Source organism: Mauremys reevesii, linkage group 2 (assembly GCF_016161935.1).
Source record: "Mauremys reevesii isolate NIE-2019 linkage group 2, ASM1616193v1, whole genome shotgun sequence".
Classification (NCBI taxonomy): Eukaryota; Metazoa; Chordata; order Testudines; family Geoemydidae; genus Mauremys; species Mauremys reevesii.
Genome location: NC_052624.1, coordinates 139,631,061 through 139,639,000, shown reverse-complemented (window position 1 = coordinate 139,639,000; position 7,940 = coordinate 139,631,061).

The window sequence follows — 7,940 nt, the reverse complement described above, 5'->3', positions numbered from 1 at the left end:
ATGAGGTTCTGTGATTTGCAAAGTTTTAATAAAAATGAATTTTCACTTAGAAAAATAGCTCGACAATATATGAATGCACAATGAATATTTAAATTAAGTATAATTATTGTAGTTAAAATATTCTATTTTGTTGTGATGACACCACTAAAAGGTACATAACAATTTCACATAACAATGAAGGTTAGGCTAATATTAAACATTTTGAAAACCATCACAAAATAGAGGCATAATGCAAGAATAAGATCTGAGGTCACTGATAAATGCGCATCACATAGACATATCTTTGCAGTATTGGTAGAAATTACTGGAACAACTTAATGTATACAAGTGGATTTTAAGCATCAAAGATATTAATGGGGTTTTTCTTTTTCTTTTCTTTTTTAAGAAAAATAATTTTAAAAATCACTAATCTGATCCTTCAAATGTAGAACTTTTTGAGAGCTCCATGCTATGCAGAAGTTTCAGTATTAATCAAAGAGTGACTAATGACCATAGAAGTTTCCTGGTGAAACTTATATTAGAGTTAAATCACATTAGCTATTGATCTCACAACTCAGAACAATTATTTGTTTTAATAGGTTTCCTATTGAACTGATTATAAAGAGAACTTTGTGATTCTCCATACCAATATTGGAACAGATTCTTATGGTTGTTAAGAGCTTCTAAAATTACCTAACTGAAGCCCTGTAATGCTAGAAAGAAAATATACGATGAGAAAAGTGAAATCTGAGGTTGTTAATCCAGTTATTGGGCTAACTGCCATTTCTTACTTTCTCAAGTGATCGGCTATGAAATCTTCATCTCTGATTCTTCAGAATACTGGACATACATTGTACTGTGAGGAGTGAAGTAGTTAGAAAGAGAGAGAATTATGTTATCAGTATAAACTATCTTGCCAACACACAGCAGATCAAACAGATTTCAGTGAGAAGCCTAGTAACTCTCAAGAATAAGAACACTGCAGGCAGCGGCAATTCAAACTTCCTCTGCACTTCCCAGGCACAGACCCTGATTCTGAACTCACTTATACTAGTATAAATCAGGCGTAACTCCACTACAGGCAATGGAGTTACAGCACTGTGAGATCAGAGTCAAGCCTAATGTGACTACATCCTGACCTGGCGTGACCACATTGGGATTAGAGAGGGTAATTCATTCTCCAGGTCCATTCAGTCCTTGGCTTCTTTATCAGCAATTTTGAACCAGTTGCCTGCCCCTTGAGAGCACCCTTACAACCACAAACACATTAATCTTTTGTGAGAAAAATTGGAGTGGTGTGTGCATGATTCAGATAGAAAAATGCCAGGCTCATAGCAGGATTCATCAAAACGATAATGAGTACAAATGTTTTATTTATAAAGTATCGGTATAAATAACCCAATATTCATTATTTCTCTGCTTTTGAATTTTAACAAATGTCTTTAGTGATAATTACTAGTTTTCTATATTTGTAGACAAATTATTCTTTATAAATATTGAATTTTACTATCATCGACATACTACATGTATAATTTCTCCATAATATATATACAGAAAATTGGTAATTATCACTAGAACTAGTCATTAAAAATTCAAAAGTAGAAAAATGAATAGGAATGGCATTTATGCATTAAAACTCAATGGCATACATTTACCCTTTATTGCTTTCATGCATCTTGCATTTGTGTGGACTTGTCAAAACAGTGGGGAAGGGGTTAATTCACTGTGCTATAAACTGGGAAATCAAATCTGGTAATTGGGAAAACACCTTTGCTTATACATACCTTGATCATATGGTCTACAGATATACTAATCTATTAAACGCTATCTGTTGCCTTCTTCCAGAGCCGTGACAAAACAGAGATACAAGAAATACTCTGGTACATAGCACATGTTATAGGGACTCATGGCTAGATTTTAAAAAGTACTAATTACTTATTGTAGGGCAAAAAAAGATCATTCTTGGAGGGGATAATTGCCCCCCTTCTAGTATGGCTTTGTTACCCTTCCCCATTCCCCACCTACTTGAAGGCCAATCATCCACTCCCCATTTAGTAGCTAATGGGAACTTTCTGGGGATACAGACTGGAGTCTGCAGCATTAGTAGTTTTGGTAAATACACCAATAACCCTAAGCCTACACCTGGGTCACTGTGAACTGTCTAAGCAGGTCACTGTACTAATTTTTTTTTAATTATTTTATATCTAACTGGTGTGCTGGCTTTGGGTGTGTTGGGTGACAAAAGTTAAAAAGTAGTCTGAGTCATTTCAATCCTTCTTTACTGATGGGGATGTTATTCCCAATGGCTCATTTGAAGAACTCCTCCACAACTCTACATGGGCCATTACATTGGCATCCTTGAAAGGATGGCCAACACCCTCTTAATAAAGGTTTTGGATTCATATTGTAGCAATCCATGACTGCAGTATCTTATAGAATAATTTATGGTTTACCTTGAGAAAAGGAGAATGGTTCAACAGCATGGGCCTGACAATATATGCTTGGATGGCTGTGCATGTACAGTGGCATTACTACAAGATAAGCTTATTTCCTCTCTTGCTTCCAATTAGAATGGTTCAGGCCATAGGCAATTCCTTGCCATGCAGCACAAATAACTATGATGGTTCCATGAACAAGGCCTGGCTCAATTTTACTGGGTCCTCTGACCTGGTTACCATACACTCCAGTTATTGAGCACAGGTTGACAGGGCACTTGGCCTAGGTCTCAGGGTCATAGATATGTTCTCCCCACCTTTATTCTTGGCCCAATGCTATTTAACATTTTTATCAATAACCTGGAAGAAAACAAAATCATTACTGACAACATTTACAGATCACACAAAGATTAGGAGAGTGGTAAACAGTGAAGAGGACAGACCACCAATACAGAGCAATCTGGATTGCTTGGCAAGTTGGGGACAAGGAAACCATATACATTTTAATGCATCCAACTGTATAGTTATACACCCAGGAACAAAAAATATAGGCTGGGGGACTGTATCCTGGGCAGCAGTGACTCAAAGTCTGTGTCTACACTGCAATAAAAGACATGCAACTGGCTCAGTTCAGCTGACCTGAGTTCTAATGCCAGGTTCCGTGAGTTTTTTAATTGCAGTGTAGACATACTCGGGGACCTTGAGGATCATTGTGGAGAATCAGGTGAACATGAGCCCCCAATGTGACTCTGCAGCCAAAAGGCTAATGTGATCATGAGATGTATAAATAGGATTGATCACAGTTTATAAATACCTACATGGGGGGGGGAAATCACAATGAGCTATTCAATCTAGTAGACAAAAGCATAACAAGATACATTGGCTGGAAATTAAAGCTGGATAAATTTAGATTGGAAATAAGGTGCACATTTTTAACAGTGAACTTAATTAGCCATTGGAACAACTTACCACCCATTGTGGTGGATTCTCCATCACTCGTCATTTTTAAATCAGGATTGGATGTTTTTCTAAAGGATGTAAATGCTTTAGTTCAAACAGGATGAATTCAGGGAAGTCCTATAGCTTCTGTTAGATAAAAAGTCAGACTAGATGATCACAGTGATCCCTTCTGCCCTTAAAATCTGTGCATCCCACTGCAGTATGGTATAATGGCGGTATTTGTCAGGGTAAATGTTTTTCGACACCCAAAATGAGCCATATGAGGCTAAGACGAGATTGCAAAAGAGAGGTCTGGGGTAGCCCCAGCTGAGTACCCTCCTGAGGCATAAATGACAATTCAGTTTGAGTCTAATCTTTATGCCACCCGTGTGTACAAAAGGAACATGATTATACGTGCTCCATGCTGAGTTCCCTGTGAATTGGCCTATATGGCAACCCCCATGCCAGTTTCTCACCTTTCCCTTGTCTTACCTCCATGAGTGAGACCATATCTTATGCAAATGAAATTTTCACACTTACTGCCTTTCCGCGCCCCCCCCCCCCCGCCAAACACCCAGACCCATTTCCATTTATGTAGAAGAATCTTGAGAAAGTGAGGCCTAGACATTGGTAACAATGCCTTCGGTATTCTTTTGGCTAGGAGATAAGTGTCTTGAAGCTAAACCTGACCTCTTAAAGCCTTTACCTACATGTTCCTCCTTTCCTACCCCTCCTATTCTGCATTTGCTGTGCCACTGATCCTATTGCTCCATCACAGTTCTGCTTTTTTTTTTTTTCAGTAGGTTTGCAGGATGAGTGGAGAATGGTACTAAAGAGCCTCTCTCTCTCATTCAGGATGCTTCTACATCACAAATTGAGGAGTGACTGTAGCATGGATAGGCATAACCATGATAGTTTTAATCTAGCTAGTAGAGGTATCTATAATAGTGAAGATGTGGAACCCTGGACTTAAGCGCTGGCTACTGTCCCAGTACACAACAGCAAGGGACCTTGGGTATGTACTTGGGTTGCTACACACTAGGAAGAGAACAGAAAGAGCCAATGGTTCCTTTCTCAGTGCTTGGTTCATCAGTCCCTCTAGTCCAGGGGAGTTGACCACCCTCCAAATCCAGGCCCTTCAGGCATCGAAGTCTGCAGACAAGAAGCCCATGTATTTTTTCACCATTGCATATGGAAATGGCATCATGGAAGACCCAGTTTGAAGAAGGAAAGAGACTCAAAAGAAGCCTGTATGTGCTGGATTTTAACAGATATGTGGGAGATCTGGCCAAATCTGATCAAATGCTGACATGTTATAATGCCACCAGGAACACCTTTTCCTGGCACAAAAACTGGTCCTGCACATGGCACAGTGGATCCCAACACTTATATCATCTGCTTCCAAACAACTAAATGCATTCCTCCAACCTTCCTCAAGTTCTGCTTCTTGCTCATATCAAGCCAGATGGCAGCTCCACCTGAGGTAGAAGAAGGAAACATTGAGATTGCAGAACAGCTCACCCAGTACAATTTCATCTGAAAAATATCACTGACACAACACAAGCAGAACACCCAGAAGAGAGGGACACATGGTATATGGCCTTCAATGCCAACAAAGCCAGTGCTTTTCAAGGAAATGCATTTGAATGGTACCACACTTCCACTGAATATTGAAATAAATGCTAATAACTTTACCACATACCCAGCTCTAGACTCATTACAGGGATGCAGGAGGCCTGGGAATTGGTGATAAGTGGAAGGGTCCCCCAGGAACTCATGGAAGGAAGTGCCTTCTACCACACAGCAAAGACATCTTCCCCAACTGCTGGTAGGTTCTATTCTGGTGAGGCACTGGGAAAGTATACAAAAGCTTGTGTTAAGAGCTGACTTTCAATGGATCACAGCGAAGTAGGTGGTCTGCTATGCACAAAACCCTGGCACAGAAAGAGATTGCCTATGTATGATTTAACATCATGTTCCCCATGAAGTGCACAAGAAGTGAGAGATGGCCCCTTTCTGTCTGTCCTTTGGACCCAAGATGAATGGCTCTCTGTGCCAGGTCTTATGCCTGGGGGGCATAAGGGAAAGAGGGCCAGCCACCTATCATGAAAAACAGAATTTACATCCATTTAAAGCCAACATCCATATACCACCTAGCCCATCTGGGACCTGCTTTGAGATTTCATGCCAAGGAGTCTGCAAACTAGACAGCGGGATTCTTTCTTCGTTGTTTTTTGCTTTCTGTTTTTTTTTTAAAAGCTAAAGAGTTATCTACCACCTGGCTGGTAGGATTCCTTAGAAGACTTTTTCATGTGGGGTTATTTAAAACACCTCCTCCAGTTCTGGGAGAACTCTTTATCCAGTTCTCTGGAATCTAAATAATCAGTTTGAATTGGGACTCGTCATGGAGGTTTTTTTAATGGGACTTCATAAAGTTATACCTGAGGTGACTAGGCTCAGAGGTAGGTGGTTAGGGTGCACCACAACTCCAAAGCACATAATTATAAATTAGATTATACAGATATTATAAAACACATGCACATTACATTCTACATTGTCTTGCACACTGTCAGGGCTTAAATTGTCACAGAAAATTCCCCAGAGCCCCAGGGCTTCAGCCCCACAAGAGGCACTGGGACTTATGTCACTGGGAGGTGCCGGGGCTTCTGCAGGTTTGAAAATATTTACCGGAGCTCAACTCCAGATGGTTCCAGCTTAATTTAAGCCGTGCACATTGTATTACTAATTTTGTGCAGCAATCTCTATTTATATCATAACTTTTGCATGAGCTGCAAAGAGTGCTCATAAGCAAAGTTGCAGCTGTAAATGTATCACATATTACTACTCTTACTATTTCTATATTTACTAGCTACACATTATTTACATAGCCACTTGTGAATTCCTCTGGTTCCTAGCTTCTGGTTTCTTTCATTGTCCATGCAAGGCCTTTCCTGGACATCCTTCAAATTTGAACCCCATTAAAAGTGTTTTTATTATTATTTGTCGGGACAAATTGCCTAAAATGTAATAGTCATCCACTGGAAGACATCCAAGCTGTCTCAAGCAGGATTTTTATAATTAGATAAAGTAATAGTGTATGTGCAATAGTGGACTATCCTGGATCAGTATGGGGATTGAGAGAATGTCCTGTCTACTTTATTGGTGGAAAGAATAAATTGCCAAATTAATATGTGGTGTAAGTCTGCTGTAAGTGTTACACTTACAGATACAAAAAGAACAGGGGTACTTGTGGCACCTTAGAGACTAACAAATTTATTTGAGCATAAGCTTTTGTGGGCTAAAACCCACTTCACGGCTACCATTCTGTAACTTACAGATATGTTGATTGTAGTCCTATAAGCATATAGGATTTAATGCATGGTGACATGACATCAAACCAAGAGCCCAATAAGTCAGAGTCTGAGATTCGATAAACAGTATCTGAGATTATAGTCTATCAGTATTCTACTCTTAAATCTTCTAATTTCATTTCAGCATAACTAGAACAATATTTGATTTGTGACTAGGATGGCTCCATGCAGATATTTCTTTTCTTCGTTTACTTCTCTCCCCCTGGTTTCAAGTTTAATAAATGAGTCATATTCAAATTGCATTTACAATAGGCAGGATTTGTAGCAAAACAGAGAGGGAGAAGCGAATCATCTGCATTTTAAAATAAAGTATTTTCTATATTTGGAAAGAGCATCAAAGTACAACTTCTCTCCCCAGGAACAAGGGATAAAGCACTGATTTGTTCTTTTGAAGCAGCTTGCAGTGTAATGAGATGGACTACAAGGGAGAGGAAAATGAGTGCATCATAAAATGACTTCTAATCGTTATATTCCTCTGTCAATTTTTTGCTTCATATCAAGTCCTACTCTTCCAAGAAACTGCTGCTTTACAGCGAAATATAGACAAGAGATGTTTTTGCTGATGGCATTAGATCATAGGCTACCAAGAGCTAAGAGATAATGGGAGGGTTGTCCCATTTTATAATCCAGTTTTTGAGTACTAATTCATTTCTTGAACATCTAAAACTAACTGGCTGCAGGCTGAGTGGTTTTCACTGACATGGAACTACAGACTAGGTGGCTCAACTTCTCTTGCAATGAAAGTAAAATTACCAATACAGATTCCACAATTTTTCCCTAACCCCTCCTTGCTTTAAAATATTATAGCTCTCCATCATGTTTGTTTCATCCACTTCTTCATCCTGTGGGAGGGGAACACAAAGTTTGTGGGGAGAAGATGCTGGAAGTCAGGTATCTTCATAGAAGCACTGTTAGGTTGTATTCTGGGGTATGTGGTCTTTGTAGATTTTTATATTAGCAAAGTCTATATCTGTGGATAGAGGGACAGAAGAAATGCACTGTTTGATCACTCTGCTTTTCATTTCCCTGCTTCTAAAGTTGAATGTTAAATATATTAAATATAGACAAATCTGGGCTGCATCTGAAACACAAATCTGTCAATGGCTTTTCTACAGTGAAAGAACAAACCTAGTGAATCTTTAGTTCTTTGCTCTAAAGGCTTGTCTGGAATTCTGGAATAGCTATTCCCAAATAAGTACATTTGTGGACACTCTCA